Genomic DNA, 17,574 nt, shown 5'->3' on the forward strand with positions numbered 1-17,574 from the left:
GTGTGTGTGTGAAGGGGGTGGCAACAACAAGTGGCACAGGAACAGTGGTGTAGGGATGCCCGTTCTGCTTGCCACTGATGCTGCTGTGGCTGGAGGGCGTGTTTTCATGCCCCCGTTTCACATTCTGAGCCCAAAACGAGTCTTAATTTTGAATACAGCTAAGCATTAAAATGGGGCGAACTAGGCAGTTGTGCAGTATGCTGCTACCACTAGCAGAAGTCCCTTGGGGGGTCTACAAATCTGCTTCACTGATGACACTGGAGGGCCAAATGCCCCCCAGCCCATCTCCCTTGCACGTTCCATGAGGACACCTTCTGCGGAAGTCCCAGTGGATGCTCATTTCTAGTTGATGCTACTGCAAAAAAGGGAGGGGTGTGTGACAAAGAATGGGTGTGTGTGTCAAATGGACCCTTGTATTATAATGCCGGAAATCCCCCTCCCCAATGTACTTGAACCCAGCACCTAAGTGATCTGACCAGGCCCAAAGCAAGCACTACACAGCCAGCTGCAGGCTTCACAGCTGTCCCCCCACCCAACGGAGCCATGTGAAGCAGCAAAACAAATGACGGGATGAGCGCTGCCGATGAGTCAAAGCACCGGCCCTTCCTCCCGGTGGGCCCATCCCTCTCGAGCTGCCTGACGGAAGATGCTGCAAGCGCACCCCCCCCCCAAGCGCTTCTCTCTCCCCCTCTTTCCTGGCTCCGCTGTGCTCGGCAATCCATCTTCCTGCCGCCGAGGTCTCTGCAGGAGCCTCAGCGAGGTCCACGGAATTCCTGGAGTGCAGGTCCCAGAGTGAGGCGCACGGAAGGGTCTTTCTTGGCAATCAGCAAAGGCAGGAAGCGGGTAGGCGACGGGCCCTCTGCCAGAGCTGCCCATGTCCGCTGGAGCGCTTCTCCCCGCAATGGGGCAGTGTGCCACCTGTCCCCACCACAGTGAGGCTACACATCATCTGGGGTGTACATGCCACCGTGCCAATGAGAAGGGCTCCTTCCTGCTGCAGTGGACTTGGCACGGGGTCTCAAGGCAATGCGAGGCTCACAGGCAGGCGACAGCTTGCGGGGCGGGGGGACTGTTCCCTCAGGGGGATTCAACTCTCTGACCTGCCCCATTGGTTTGTTTTCAACTACCCAAGGAGCACTTTTTCTTATGCAGAAACGACACCGAGGCCAGCGGCGTTCTATCCCACATCTGCTGCTGGATGCACAAAACATCTTGAGATGGAGCGCATGGGCACATTTTCACACTGGATTAACACTGATTTTTTAAAAAATTAAACCTGTCGCACAATACACTTTTCCACTTGGGACCCTGTCCCCCTTCCTTCCCCCTCCTGCCACGAGCTGCCCACGGGTGTACATACAAGCCGGGCCTCTAGGCATGCAAAGCCTCCCCCCCCTCCCAAGCTCAGGAACTCAGCAGCCTCTCCCTCATCCCTCTCTGTATCTCCTGACTTGGGAAGCAGAGCCTGTTTCATGAGAACCTGCCTGGCCTTCCACAGCCACTTTTCACTCGTGTCGTGTTCAGCGTCACAAAGCGAGAGCAAACCTGATAAGGCCAGACACTACACTGCTGAAGGGCACCGAATGGTCTGAGCTAGACACTGTAGCACTCTGGCCTCTATTCTAGGCGTGTGTATGAAGAGTAGGTTCCCCTGCGTCAGTGGGGCTTACTTCCAAGTAAGTGTGTGCAGGACTGCAGTCTGATTTGATGATGTTCCAGCCGGACGGTTCACACACCCTGAGCAGTGCTCGCTCCAGCGTGGTCTTTGTGGAGGGCTAACACTTGTTCTGGCAGCTCTGTTTGGAAAACGGTTCCCCTCCATCCCGCCCAACTTCCCCAGGCTGAGCACGGCCCGTTTACTTTCTGCCGGTCAGGCGCCTAAGATAGCCTCCCGGCGGCCACCACCTCCACATTCATAAGGCTTTGCTATCTCCGCACAAACCGCCGAGGCAAAGCACCCCTTCTTCTTCCCAGATTGCAAGCAGATGTGGGCCTCAATTACCTGCTCCTGCTGCCCAAGCGCAAGGATATTCAGTGCTGTTTTAGGACTCCACAGAAGGAAACGTGCGAGCCAAGAAGGAGAAGTTTAGAAGGCGAAATGTCACCATTGCAGAAAGCAGACAAAGCTTCCTGTGGGGATTTTGGCTTTCCAGAGAGGGAATAAATCACATCGCAGCCCACCTCCTCCTCCCCCCACTCCAAGAAAAACTTTCTCCGTCTTTGATACTGCTGCTTTCACAAGAAACCTGTTTTGCTTCAGTGCGGGTTACGGAATGTGAAATTTCTCAAGTTTCAAGTCCTGAAGCACCGCGGAGAGGCTGGCGGGCACTTTTTCACTTAGCCTGCTGTTGCCACAATTGATTTTGGGGGGGGGGGGTGGAGCTCACACTGCCTCATTAAACGGGGCCAAATTCTGCCTCTGGTGCTGGTGTGCTAAACTTCCGGATGGATGGCACCACAGCACGGATCGAAGACTCCCACCGGAGTTGCCAGATCAATCTGCAGTCCTCGTCTCGGAGACGCCACCTTTGGGTTCTCCCCTGCTCTCCCTCACTTTCCCTCCTCCTGCCCCTCTCCATGCCATTTCAAGGGGCGCAGAGTTGCCTCTCATCTGCCCCCCACCTGGCCTCTCACTCTCCCCTGGACTTTTCCACTCTTCTTCCCCACAATCCTGGTCAACTATCTGCCTGGGCATTCCTGGCCGACCAGCCTCGGGAGTCAGTTCTTGGCATGCTTTCTTAGCCTGTTATTTCTATTAGTCAGGCAGCAACCCCACTGGGGAGCACTGCCGTGCCAGGGAAGCACCCACACAGACTCCCTCTGGGGGTGCCCTCAGACACCGCAATATTTTTGTACAGACATTTGACCAAACAAGACCCTGGCTATCCATAAGCAGCGAAAATGCCTCCATGCGTTTGGCCATGGCTATCCCCCAGTGCAAACACACACCACCCTCAACGGCTGTTGTGCTGTCACTCTGCTGTAGCAATCAGCAGCAGCTGGGAATTCTCTTGCCCACATAGGGAAATCCAGTTGTGACTGATTGTTCACACACAACATCCAACAATGCATGGATGCAGCCAAGAGTTTCCTGGTTTGGTGCCAGTGATCCCCAATTCAGCCTGTGCTAAGGAATATTTTCCTGGACAGTCCCAGTAAAACAACAAGCAACTCCTCCTCACCCAAAGCCCTCTGCACATTTTACATCAGAAAAATTGCACAGCAGAAAATTCCCTAAATCCTGCTTGAATGCAAACAGATTGTTGGAGAAAATATCTGGTGTACAAACAGAAGAGAAGATTTTTTTTAAGGGAGAATACGGCCCCTAAGAGTACCAATCTGGAAGCCAGACACAGAAATGACTCTCATTAGAAGGAAAGGTGCTGCCCTAACTAACTTGCCCCTGCTTCCCCCTGGATGGTCGTCTTCTCTTCTTTTTGTATACCAGACACTGCTTTCTCCAATACAGATATCTGTACACAGGTCCGCCCCCAAGGAAGGCAAACATCTCCCCCCACCCCGAAGTTAGTTGTATACCCCATAGACTAATTTTTCATTCTAAAACATCATGCAGTGAAGGCAAAATGAATCAATAATTTACCCCACGGTGAACCATTATCTTTTGGGGGGAAAGAGGGTTCTGGGCTGCACCCTATGCCACTGGGGGGCTGCACTCAGGTGCCATTTCCAACGTCGCACATGCCCTGAAACTGGGCCACCCCGAGCGACTGCAGTGCTGGGCAAAGAAGAGCAAGATTAGTTTGGGGCACCTACTTGGAAAGACACTCAAAACACAGAAGAGATTACTCAAGCAAGTGAGCCTAGGCATGTGCAACAGGGGGAAAAGCCCATTACAACCCATCAAGAAGAGAAGGCAGACTTGCGAAAACTCTCTGCTATGAGAGAGAGAGAGAGAGAGAGAGAGAGAGACAGACAGACAGACAGACAGACAGACAGACAGACAGACAGACAGAACCAAGACTGAGATTGAGCAGAGAACTCAGCAAAAGAGCCTAGCCACAGATCCATTACTCTCACCAAGAATTTGTTCTCCAAAAAGCTCCACCGGTCAGCACAGGTTCCCTTGCCAGAGTGCTGACTTGGGTCTTGCTCTGTCTTTCCTCCAGAGCAGATAGTCCTTTCAGGACACAAACAGACTCTCCATCCTTCTAATTTCCCAGGGCAGCCCAGTTGTCTGGGAGAGGTCAGATGAGCTCAAAGGAAGGGCTGGGCAGAGAGGAGACAGTAGCAAGGCCAGCAGCCTGCCTATGCCCACAAGGCAGGCCAAGTTGGTGAGCAACACCTCTCTCCCCCTATGAAAACCCAGGTACCAACAGTCGCAACCGCCCCAGTTATTCTGCATCAGGGCTTTTTTTCCGGGGGAATGCGGGGGAAAGGAGTTCCGGCACCTCTTGAAAATGGTCACATGGCCGGTGGCCCCGCCCCCTGATCTCCAGACAGAGGGGAGTTGAGATGGCCCTTCGCGCCGCCAAGCCCTGTTCTGAAAAATACTAGTAAATTAGCAAAGTCTGTTTGTTGACTATTGATAAGAGATTTCTCAAAGTTTACAAGCAAAACTTCATCACGGAAGAACAAGAGCTGGCCTTGAAATCCCGGCACAGTCTGGACATCCGCTAACGGCAGGTTGCCTGGCGCATCCGAACTTCCCCTCATGCGTCGACTGCTGCTGGCCTCATGTGCCTTGGCCTGTTGAAAGAAGTGGCAATTGCGCAGCGACGGCAGCTGCCGGGTGGAACGTCTTGCCTCAGGAGCCGCTATCCGGTGGCCTTCGGAAGGCTGAACAGGGCGCCTCGTTTGCCATCTGGAACGCTTCTGAAGGCGCTGCTAGCCAGCACCATGAGATCGCTGCTCCTGGTTTATTAGCACAGGCTTTATCGGTGGCATTTTATTAGGGTCTTTAAAAATCCTGCTGTGATTTTTACAGAAGCCACCTTGAGTCCTGTTTCGAGTCAGAAGAGCAGGGTGAAACAAGGGCAAATCAATAAGCAAAATGGCTGTGGCGCTCCGAGACAGACGGACCCACAAGTTGCAACATCAAGTGTAAACAAAGGCACATTTGGCACGCAAGGATGCGGTTCCAGGCTCACTGAACACACCAAAGCAGAAGGATGATTCAAAGGCACACGCTGCAGAACGGAGCGAGGCAGACAGTCTAGATGGGGGAGGGGGCTGGGCCACAGAAGACTGCCCAGGAGGGACCGCCAACGTCCCCTTGCACGAGGAATGCCCCGCAAGTGGAAAACTAGCACAGGTTCAAACCCTTCTCCCTCACATGCCACTTTTCTTGGTTGCAGGGAAGTGTTAAAAACATGCACTCCCACCGACAGTTTGAAGTCGTATCACTTATTCTGCCACCTCAGGATTCTCTCGCCTCATTTGGCTGCACAGGGACAACGCACCCCAAACCCTTAAGGTCTTGCGTTATTGTTGCATCTGCAGCCAGATCACCTGGTGTGAACGAGACGACCCAAACACTCTGCTACAGCTCAGCCACAATATCAAGAAAGATCGTTCCTTGGTTACCAGCCCACAGTATCCAAATGGTGCAAAATAAATTAAATGTATTTAACTTATTTCTACATTGCTGGATGTCCAAAAGGCTCTCAAAAGCAGCACCTAAGCATTAAGAGAAGTCAGTAAAAAAAATCCCAATAAATCCACCGAAATAGCATGTTACAATCAAATAAAAGCAAGGCAAGGGCAGGTAAAACTTGGCCGTCGTCACACGGCCATAAATTTAGCGCCAAACTAGCGCCATCTCCCGCTGAATGCTCACCTTATTCCGGCTCTCTTGCGATTTCGCCATTCTCCCCAATTCATGCTTTGTGGCTCTTTATGTCGTCTTTATCCACTTCCATGTGAATGCCCTGGATCGACTATGAACGCTTTGCAACACCAAAACGCTCACTTTCCCCGAGCATCTGTCTCACCTAACACTGATTCTCCTGCCCCACAAGCCCCAGCGCGACCCGCAATTAAGCCTCAAAGTATTTTTTTTTAAGTCAGCCTTATAGCGCTATAACACTATAGCGCTATTCTGCCATGGGCGGGAAACCTCTGCTACCTATCACGGTTGGCTTTTGGGTTGGCCCAGCACAACACTGGTATAATAGAAGAGTGATATAACGCAAATATGCAGAATTTTTTTTTAAAAAAAGGGGGCGGGATTTTTAGGGCCCCGTTTCCGGAGGCACTTTGACTGACTGTCGAATTGCGCTTTCCCCTTTTAATGTGACTGACTGGAAGTACAAGCAGTCATCAAAAGATGGGAGAATCAGTTCTAATAACGATAACAGAAGAAACAATTTCTAGTGCAAAACTGACGAAATAAGGGCCCGTGTGACGACGGCCCTTGTATCACTGCAGCAGTAGTTAGGAGTTAGGAGTTCAACTCAAAATACCAGTGGAAACAGGAATGTTTTCACTGTGGGCATCTAAGGGACAGGTTGGTTTTAGAATTATTTGGGTTCCCAATACTCAGGGCTATTAGGAGACCCGAGTGGTAGCAATACTCACCGGGAAGTTCAAGATTCAGTAAAATGCAGAGCAACCGCCCAAAACACACACACTGAGATTTCAAATTAAGACTGGGCATTTGGTCAAAAAACATTTGGCCAACTCACCGGTTTGTCAAAAAACCAAATATTTTTAAAGCATTTATTTTATTTAGAACAGTAAGGAAGCTGTGTGTGTGTTATGTGCTGTCGACTTGCTTCCAATTTATGGCGGTCCTATGAATGCAAAATATCCTCTCATTCACAGACTTGCTCAGATCTTGCAAGCCGGAGGCCGCGGCTTCTTTGGTTGAGTCCAGCCACCTCGTTTTCGGTCTTCCTCTTTTTCTACTGCCTTCCACTTTTGGAAGCTACTCATCAATTGCTAATAGTTAATGTTTTTACATGTACTTTACTTCATTTATTCCCTGCTTTTGTCCCCAATGGGGACCCAAAGCAGCTTATATTATTCTCCATTTTCCCCTTACAACAACCCTGTGAAGTAGGTTTGGCTGAGGATGCATGACCGGCCCAAGGCCACCTAGCAGGCTTCCATGGAAGAGTGGAGATTCGAACCTGTGTCTCTCAGATCCTTGTCTGACACTACAGCTAGCCACTACACCATACCTCAGTGTTTATCAACAGCACCTAAAATCCAAAAGTTTTCTGAATAATAGTTGTATTCGTGCCAATGAAAAACAGGGTTTCGACAAATGTGAATAAATCATAGTGCAATCCTAAACAGAGTTTATACCCTTCTGCATTCAGTGATGCCAACAGCCTCAGAAGAGAGGGCATTTGTTTAGCATTACACCGTCACTACACAGTTCTTTTTTTTTAAAAGAAACTTTTTATTGGATAGGCTGAGAACAAACATAAAACAAAAATATACATTTCACTATTCCTTCTCCTATTGAGTACAAATTTATCCCCAACCCACCCTTTCCCTCCCCCCCCCCGTCAGACCTCCAACAGCACTTATTCCCTATAATTCATACATTGTTCCCTCTAATTCTATTATTTTCCATAATCTTCAAAGGTAAAGTTACAATCAATACTAAATTCAACCAATTACATAACACTCATCAAAAATTATCCATAGACCACAACTGGTCTTTTACACCCCAATTCTTTTCCAGATAGTCTTTCAGTTTTCTCCAATCCGTCAGAAAATCATTTGAACTTTGTTCTTTTAACTTTCTAGTTAATTTGTCCATTTCTACGATATACAAAAGTTTTTGTATCCACTCATCAACTTCTGGTATCTTGTCTTGTTTCCAATATTGTGCATACAGCAATCTTGCCGCTATAATCATGTACCATAATAAAGTTCTATCCCTTACATTTATAGTTTCTAAATTAAGCCTTAACAAAAACATTTCAGGATTTTTCTGCAAATTACATGACACAGTTCTTCTTTCAGGCTTTTACCCTGGAATGCCTTGTTCACTTTTAGGTTTCATTAGACAAAAGAAAAAAAAATGAGTAACAGCGAGTATTTTTTAAAAGTCAGAGTGTAATAGGAAGTTGTGTTAAGCGGGCAGCGAGCGAATTCTACCAGAACCTGTACCCAGGCATTCACAGACTGGGTAACCAGCTCCACGTGGAGCCCGGAATTCCCCCAGAATTACAATGGACCCCCTAATCACAGAGGTCAGAAACCCTGGAGAAAATGGCAGCTTTGGAAGGTGGACTTTGTGAAGTCACATTCCTGCTTTAACCAACACTTCCCAGGCTTGGAATCCGAAGATGAAAAGCCCCCACCAGCCCCATGAGTGGGCTGATCCCAGCAGAAGCCTTCAAAACTTCCCATGCTCACCTGGGGTGCTGCCTTATCAGCCCTGGTTCTTTAACTAGCCCTTCAGATGTCATCCGGGTAGCCTTTGCCTAACCCCGTCTTGCCGTCCCCTTTGGCCCCATCTATGTCAGAGCCCCCAAAGGCAGCCAGAGGGGTTAGCTTGACCTCTGAGCTACGCTGCCTTCCTGGGAACCAATCAGAAAAGGAGCTCTCCATGAAGGAGGAAGGGGCCAATTTAGCCCAGCTGCTAGAAATGAGGTTTTCTGACTTGGCAAGTACGTTTTGGGGAGTGCCAGCCCCTGAAAGGGGACTGATATCGCCCCAGGCGAGCAGCACTCGTGCTGTTAATTTTTTAAAGACAAGCTTGATTTTCTTGGTCATAGATTAGAGGAGTTTGCCATGTTAGTCTATAGCTGCAAAATAGTAAAGAGTCCAGTAGCACTTTTAAGACTAACCAACTTTATTGTGGCATAAGCTTTCGAGAACCACAGCTCTCTTCGTCAGATGCATGACATGATGAAGAGAGTTGTGGTTCTCGAAAGCTTATGCTACAATAAAGTTGGTTAGTCTCAGAAGTGCTACTGGACTCTTTACTCTTTGATTTTCGTGGAGGGTCCCACCACCACCTTCACCCCAAAGGCTGAGCAGCCGATGAGGCTGAAAAATGACTCACGAGCACGGTGGGATCTCTGGAGCCCGCAGGTCCCCTTCCCTGTTCTGCAGGGTCCATCACACGCTCTGCAGACCCTCATTTCCAGGCTGCTTTCTCCCAAGATCCAGCTCAACATTTTCCTTTGGCCAGTTTCATTTTAAGTAGTGGAAAATTTGGGGGTTTAACGAGACAAAAGGGACTCGCCAAGGGTAGCCAGAGGTCACAGTCGAGCAAGTCCTCGCTAGCCGAGCTGTGGTCTCAAAGAGAGTTCTCGAAACAAAAGATGGAAAACTTCTGTCATGCCCCCACACCCTCCCCGCTGGCACAAGAGTGTTCCTTCCTAAAGTCTTGCCCAGTTCAGGGGTCTGTACAAAGTATGACATCTTGCTCTGGAAGCTGCTCTGTGTCAAATAAAACTCGGGCTTTTCTGGCAAACATCACCTTGTTCCAGAGCGAAAACTTTTACCCTTTTGCCTGCTGCTGAACGAGGTTCGCTCAGGCACAGAACTCCACAAAGTCTCAGATCAGCAGGAATTCAGGCCAACCGGGAGAGTTTAAGGGTGGGAGTTCCACTCAAAAATTGCATGTCTTTGTCTTATAGGAAGCCAGCGACAAACAGGGTGATGGGATTGCAAGATGTTTTCTTCCATGGCGGAAAGGGTTCAGGAGGGCCTCCAGGGCTGATCCTTTCCCAAGAGCCTCCAGGGCACAATTTAAACTGCGCACTGAAGCTCATGGCTGGATCTAGTGTTCTGCTAGGAGGCCTCTGCGTGCACGCACACACACATGCACACAGAGACATGCCCAAAATCCTGGTGCACATGGCGCCACACCAGGGCAGCATTCCAAGTCCTCGTGGAAGCTGGCTGGGAGCGGAGAGGAAGGAAAGGCAGGCCAACCAAAAGGCTGGGCCTACGGAGAGCTGCTTAGACCGAGAAGAGACACGGCAGTGCCAAGCCATCCACTCCACTCCCAAGATGCCCACAGCACACCTAGTCACGTCTCGGAAGCAGCAAAGTCCAAAATCTATTCTATGGCCCAACTTCACGTATAGCAGAAGGGCAGAAAGGGCTGGGGGCACTGCTTGATGCCTGCAAAACACGCAGAAGGGCCACGCAGGGTCTTCCTTTTCAGGCCAAACCCCAGGATGCAGATTCCTGGCCAGGACAGGAGACAATGTTCAGAGGGCAGCAAGCAGCTTTGTGCTTGTTGCCCGCATGATAACCAGACGCTGCAGACTTGCTCGTCACAGCTGGACTTACTTCTAACAGGACTCTCTCTTGCTCACAGAGTGGGACGTTTTGCAGGGGCAGCAAAAGTGAAACGGACCAGTTCCTGCCCCAAGAAGCACACAGTTTAAACGTTAACATTGGTGGAAGGTAACAGAGAAATAAGTTTCAAGCGGGTAGCTGTATTGATCTGCAGTCAAAGAGCAAGATCGGGATCCAATAGCACCTTACAGACCAAGTAGATTTCCGAAGTGTGAACTTTTAAGAGTCAAAGCTCAAAGGTGGAACCCATAAAGATGTGGGAGCTGGGCAGGGGAGGAATTGGGCACAAGGGAGGAGGAGGAGAAGTCATTTCCAGCAGCATGAGACTGGGGGAGGGGGGAGGCTGCTGCTCACAGGACAGAGGACGCCCCCCACCATTTCCAAGGGAAGGTCAGCCTCTGGGAGGTTTGATCTAATTGCTCCAGGACGGATCCAGCGGCCACCTGCTGCGTGCTGGACTGAAGTGCCTCTTGGTGAGTGTTAACCTCAACCCAGCTCCAAGGCCCACCCTCTCACCGCCCCCCCCCTAAGCGGACCATTAGCTCCTTACCACAGAAAGTGCCGCACTCTAAGCTCGGAGCTCCGAGGCCCAGAGAGGATCATTACTGCCTGGAGAGCCCTTGAGCACCACTCGTCTGGCCCAGGGCAGGCACTCAGGGGGGAATGCAGATCAAAGGCTGCCCAGGCTTGGCAGGCCAGGCCCTCGAGCGCACTTTCCCTGCACACATTCTGCACTGCCTCACAAGGAACGAGCTCAGCAGGGCAGGCCCATCAGCTCATGCTCCACGGCAAAACGCCATGTTCATGTCGCTGTCTCTTTCCTGGATGCACACAGACCTCTGCCTAGGCTACCCAGGTGCCTGCCGGTGGTGGGCGAACTCCCAGGGCTTTGCCTCCTAGCCCACTGATCGCCCAGAGATCGGTGAGAGGTAGCAAGCCCTCTGGAGGTTGCCTGCCACTGGCAGGCACCGAGGGAACATGCGCCATGTGCGCGCTCCCTCTGGGCGCGGCAATGTCACTTCCGGAGGTGACGTCCTCACGCCAGCTGCAGGAGCATTCCTGCACTTCATTTGGGACTGGTTTAGGGAAGAAGAACCCCATGCCCGACACGAGGCAAGTGCCAGGTACCCTTCCCTCCTGGCAGGAGGGGAGAGGGACGTGGCATCCCTACCTCCGCTCCCTCCTCTTATTTCGCTTTTCCATCCACATGCCAGAATTCAGCTTCAAGGGTGACAGCAACAGCCTTCTCAAGGCTCTGCAGAGATGCAAAATGCCTCCTTTCTGCAAAGCACATGAAAAACGGCTGAAACTTAGCGGCTGCTCAGCTGCAATGAGGAACTCCTTGAGCTGGGGGTGAAACGTGCACTCTCTGCACACGGCCCGGCCCACTCCCCTCTGGAATCCAGGGCTCAGAATTGGCTTGACATCCGGGTGAGGGCTGGTTCTTCCTTGCAGCCACCCTCACACCAAATTACCACTGTTCCAATGCAACCACGAGCACTCTATCCTTCACGAAGGCCAGACAACAAAACCTCTCTTTGCATCTCACTGATCCGTGGCAGAGTACACACTTTGTACATGGCAAGTCCCAGGTCCCAGACAGCATGGCTGGAAAAGACTCTGCTTGAGTCCTTGGAGGACGGCTGTCAATCTGAGGGGGCCATGGGGGCTAGAAAGACCAGTGGCCTCGCTCATGATCAACAGCAGCTTCATGCACTCATGATGCACCACTGGGAATGATTCCTCTCCCTGCACTTTTGAAATGCTGAATGAGAGCATGCATTATAGAATTCATAGAATCATAGAGTTGGAAGGGGCCATACAGACCATCTAGTCCAACCCCCTCCCCAGTGCAGGATCAGCCTAAAGCATCTCTGACAAATATTCGTCCAGCCTCTTCCTGAAAACTGCCAGTGAGGGGGAGCTCACCACCTCCCTAGGCAGCTGATTCCACCTTTGGACTACTCTGACCATGAAAAAGTTTTTCCTAATATCCAGCCGGTACCTTTCTGCATGTAGTTTTAGCCCATTGCTTCGCCTCTTACCCTCTGCTGCCAACTGGAACAGCTCCCTGCCCTCCTCCAAATGACAGCCTTTCAAATATTTAAAGAGAGCAATCATGTCCCCCCTCAACCTCCTCTTCTCCAAACGAAACATTCCCAAGGCCCTCAGCCTTTCCTCGCAGGGCTCAGTCTCCGGACCCCTGATCATCCTCGTCGCTCTCCTCTGCACCCTCTCGATTTTGTCCACATCCTTTTTGTAGTGAGGCCTCCAGAACGGCACACAATACTCCAGGAGCGGCCTGACCAAGGCAGTATAGAGAGGGGCTATGACCTCTTGCAATTTCAACGCTATGGCCCCTTTGATACAACCCAGGATTGAATTGGCCTTTTTTGCCACCGCAGACCCTGCACTTAGGACGTGGGAACATAGTAATAACTTTTCCCATGATGAAGAGCTTGCAAAGCGAGGTTCCATGTTGATTTCATGATTTCTTCTCTGTTGTGTCAGCCTCTGGGAACAGAAGAAGGTGGGCAGGAAGGAGTAGATTCCCCAGTACGTGGGCAAACTGGAGAGTTGGGGTGGCCTGGCTCATCTTCCCACCCTCCTTGGAAGGGAACCGTAGAGCCAGAAAGGACCTGGGACCAAAGGAGCAAAGGCTGATGGAGCCACTTCTGCTCCTGCCCTCCCTCATTTTCATTCTTTATCGCCACCCCTCGCTCAGCAGCCTCGGAGGCTGCCCTGTTTTCATCACAGGGCACCCCAACAGCAGCAGTAAAAATGTCCACTCCCTAAAAAACGGCCAGGCCTTTCTGGAGGATTTTACTTATAACATTTAGAAGCTCCATCCAAATCTGGGGATTAACGGCGGAGCTTGCAAACAGCAGGGCAGTCCGTTTGGAAAGCATTTCCAGCTCCTGGGACTGCTGCCACATTGGGGAGAGTTAAATTGTGATTTTAAAAGTTTGACTCAAGTACAGAATATACAGAAGAAGCGGGGACTGCAAGCTCTGCCCTGTATAAGATGTGATAAGATTGAGGGGGGCTCTGAGCGTGGAAAGATGACGTGGCCCTCAATACGGACAGCCTACAGCCAGATGCCACACACCCTGCAGATTCCAGGCAACAGGCACATGTGCGCACTGGTCAGTCCCTCCCTCTCAAGACAACACCTGACCCGCTGCCTCATCTCCCTTTCCCCCTATTCTGAAATGTCCTCTTTGTTGCTGCAGTTTCCCAAGGAAGGTTGCCAGAAATTAAGTGAAACGGCTTCAGTCCCAAGGCCACGAGGGCCGGACCAAAGGAAGAGCCTCTTCTTCACAGCTCACAGCCTGCTGGCTTGCAAAACCTCCGCAAGACCGTAGCTTTGACCTGCGCTGCTGCAGAGGTTTCGCAAAAAGTCCTCTCAGTGCGTGAATTTGAATATACTTGGTAGAACGAGCGAGCATCCTGTTGCTGAGGGTGGCCACATGGAGGCCATTTCCACAGGCGTTCTCTGTACGGCGGCTAGTCCCGCTCTCCCGGCCTCTGCCCCCAGGAAGCCACTCACCTGGACAGCGGGGCGGGGGAAGCCTGGGGAATGGACTTGAGAAGCAAAAAACCTCCTGGACCATTGCGCAGTGACACATCGCACCGGGCGGCGGGCATGCCACCCCCTGGTAAATGCCAGGTGCCCCTCCCCCGGCTGGCAACCCTAGTTATCTGCCCCAGATTCAACTTTTTCCCCTGCTTACCCCACAGCATTTGGGCACCTCCCAGGGTCTCCTTGGCTTTTCTTTGATCGTTCTCAAACCTGCTTGGCTGCAAAGTTTTGGGAAAGGTCGTAGTGAAGCCTGGATGGCTGCCAGGTGAGTGAAAGGTTTGGATTTTCCCCGTCTCGCTTATACAGCAGCCATTTTTCTCGAGGCTGTCCCTGAGGCAGCCATTTTCTCCCCCACCACGGGGGCTTTTTATCTTTTTAAAATCAACACTAGAATGTCATTATATCAACATGCCATTACAACAAAATGTGTAATTAAGTCTCTAGCCTCCTTCTGCTACGGAGACGTAAGGTGAAGGGCTGCCTCTCAATAATGGAAAGAGCTAGAGACTGATTTTTGTAAAAATGAAAGCCGGGAATTCAGAAAACACGTTACACTTATTATTACAACATTATATCAATATAACAATATTCTGTGTATTGTCGAAGGCTTTCACGGCCGGAGAGCGATGGTTGTTGTGGGTTCTCCGGGCTGTATTGCCGTGGTCTTGGCATTGTAGTTCCTGATGTTTCGCCAGCAGCTGTGGCTGGCATCTTCAGAGGTGTAGCACCAAAAGACAGAGATCTCTCCGTGTCACAGTATATATAACAATATTCTAGGGCTGACTTTTTTCTTGTCAAAGGCCCAGAGCAGGGTGGCCACTACTGGGGACCTGGGACAGGGAAACAGCAGGGAAAACGTGCCATACGGAAGCCCTGTTACAGGTGCAATTTATTTGTAGGCTCACCAGCAACAGGGAAACCACGTAAGTTCATCTTCACAGGGAAACCAGTGGAATCTTTCAGCGTGCCCGCCTTGTAGCACGTACTAGCTGCGTGATAACAAACCCCTGCAGGGAAGAAAATTTTCAACTATCTCTGTTTACTATTATGATCCGAATCTTATCTTGGATGGAAGTCCAGGCGTTGGTTCCCCCATGTGCCTCTGAAACAATTCAAGCCAGCCTCACTCTCCACAAGGGCATGCTAGTCTGGGCCACAAAGCCAGAAAAATCCCAGAGTGGAAAGCTGGGTCCAGCTCTGGTAACCCTGACAGACGGGGCAGCTTCTTTCCAGAGAGGCAGTAAGATTCTCATTCCCTTGCCCTTCAGTTTCCATGTGCACCCGGCTCTCAAACAGGGAATCAATGCAACCTCCTCACACACACACACACACCAACCAAGCAACAAACCATCTCTGGTGACCTTGATATGCTAAATTAAAAAAAAAAACCTCTTTGAAGGCCACCTTTAATAATGCCGCCATGGAAAATTGACATTCCTCTTGCTTCCCATCAGCTGCAGCAATGTTTATTTGTAAATTAATAACTGGGACGCTCTCCTTCGTTATCGATCTCCTCCCACACAATCGCAAAATGCAAAATAAATTAATGAGCAGATGATAGTAGAACTTTAATGAACTTGTACAGAGTTCCAGCGGTCGATTGCTGGGCCAAAGAGGGAGTCGGAGGCAGGAGACAGGGTGGAGAAGGCTCAGGAGCTGGAACCGGCAGGACTCCAGCCCTGGGCTGCAAAACTTGGGCTGCCAAGTGAGTGAGTGAGTGAGTGAGTGAGTGAGTGAGAGACAGAGTGTGTGTAAAACATAAATGTGCACTGAAGAAACCCTACAAGTCTAGTTAGCTTTCCTGTATCAGATTCCTGGCAAGAGGTACACCTCAATGATGTTTTAGGCTTGTTATAAGTACAGTACAGATGTGATACTATTAGAGAACCTCTGCTTCCATTTTAATCCTATATCACAGCATAACTATATTGCATTTTTAACACTGAGTAACTCAGAAAGTTGTACTATCCATTACTGTTACACTGAAAATTAAACCAGAGCAATTACGAGTCCATAAAAACATCTTACCCAAAGATAAGCAAGCGAGGAGCCCCTTCTAAGATGACACTCACAATCAATTCAGCTTCCCATGTTTATAGGTTTTTAAAACCGTTTCTTAGTACTAGCTAGCTGTTCCACTTCGTAAGGGTGAACGTTCTTGGCTAATTATCTTATAATTTCAAATATCATACAAAGTTATCTCTACTTGAATCTCTTTTTAAAATGTATTAAAATTGTTAGTTCATTCTGGCTACTTTTTATCTTAACAGAGTCTATTTAAAAATAGCAATTACGAATTTTGCATCTTTTTGGCTCTTAGCCAATACACCCATCCTTGAACTATATCTTTGCTTCTGTGATGCACATTCTTGCCGTTCCCAAGCACATGGCCTCAATACATAATATCTAGTGATATGGGTTAGGCAATTCCTTTAAAATGTATTTTAATCCGCTGCAAATGCTTTTTATATGTTTGTTTGATTGCTCTGGGTTTTTTTTTCTTGCTTCTGTTTTAATGAGAGTGTTTGAGTTGTTTAGATCTAGTCTTATGCAAGCCAGCCCAGAATCCTTAGGGCTGAGAAGGCAGCCAAAACATAGGCTAAGTTGAAAACGGAAGAGGCTGTGCAAATTGCTTGTGGGATGGCCGAAAGCCTGGAAGCACATACAAAGCTGCCCTTTACAGTCAGTGCGTTAGACCTTTTGTTACCTGGATGGGACTCCTTGCAAGTAGGGAGAATTAGCGGCACGGAGAAAGGCTATGTGAGAGGGGTAACAATGGGATGCCCTACCAATGTTTACGGGCTCCCCTCCCCAAGGAAACTGACAAGGCTTTGTGTTCTTGAATTAAAGAGGATTTTTATTTAAAGGAGAAAATACACACACACACGTAATGAATGGTTTGCACAAGCACACAGTCCTAGGAAATTAGCCAGAGGTTGGAATAGAGTGAAGTATTTGGGTTATAGTTACCTATCCAGGAAGTGGGATGCAGAGTAGTCCATGGAGGAAGAGAGCTTCAAACATTCTGCATCTTCGGCCAGGGAGGAGGGCTCAGAGAGAGAGACTCTGAGGGTACTACGCTTGGGTAAGTGTGTACAATTTGAATGGGGCAAAGCTCTGGTTTGTATAGGGCAAAACATGTCCCAAGGCTGGGGAGCCCCATAGCCATTGGAACAAAGACCGTAAAGGTCATCTCCTGGGAATGACAAAGGTTTTATTACCTTTGATCAGTGCTGCTGGGGTGTGACAAAAGAAATGCAGCATATCTCTTGGTGCTTCGCAAAGAAGCAGTTTGATAATTAATATTCCAAGAGTGGAGTTGATGAATTTAGATCTTGATCTCATTTTCCCAGAGAGAATTTAGAAACTTATCAGTGCAGATTGATGGCTTTCAATCTTGGGGTGGGGATTTAATCATGGAAGGAGGGCATCGGAATGTGCTAAGTGGGGTGACTCAGCGAGGCCTTTCTTGTCACAGCTGCACACTCGCAGCTGGAGGGGCCAGAAACTAATCACTCCAGTGCATTTGCATGAGCATTCCATTCACGACTCAGAGCAGAACTACAAGTGACGAAAGGCACAGATTGGACATTTGTCAGCTTCCCTCAAGTTTTGATGGGAAATGTAGGCATCCTAGTCTTTGCTATTCTCCCGGGTGGGACTCAGCAAAGCTGGCTGGAATTCTCCTACTACAGATCAGGCTGCATTAATCCAGGGACCCTGTGATTTTTTATATGGCAGAGGCCAGGGCCAAC

At 49.7% G+C, this 17,574-nt stretch overlaps 1 protein-coding gene across 3 annotated transcripts in view; it reads right to left on the bottom strand.

Annotated features, from left to right (window-relative positions):
- The window catches only part of CNTFR (ciliary neurotrophic factor receptor), a 379,352-nt gene that overhangs the window by 206,312 nt on the left and 155,466 nt on the right, over nucleotides 1–17,574 (bottom strand). The window contains exon 1 of one of the 3 annotated variants that reach the window (XM_054986877.1): nucleotides 4,039–4,108. The exons of the other annotated variants lie outside the window; for them this stretch is intronic. The gene's annotated coding sequence lies outside the window, so the exon portion shown is untranslated. Of the gene's footprint in view, nucleotides 1–4,038; nucleotides 4,109–17,574 lie in introns of those variants that run through there. 3 annotated transcript variants of the gene reach the window in all.

This window comes from Eublepharis macularius, chromosome 8 (assembly GCF_028583425.1).
Source record: "Eublepharis macularius isolate TG4126 chromosome 8, MPM_Emac_v1.0, whole genome shotgun sequence".
Lineage (NCBI taxonomy): Eukaryota > Metazoa > Chordata > Lepidosauria > Squamata > Eublepharidae > Eublepharis > Eublepharis macularius.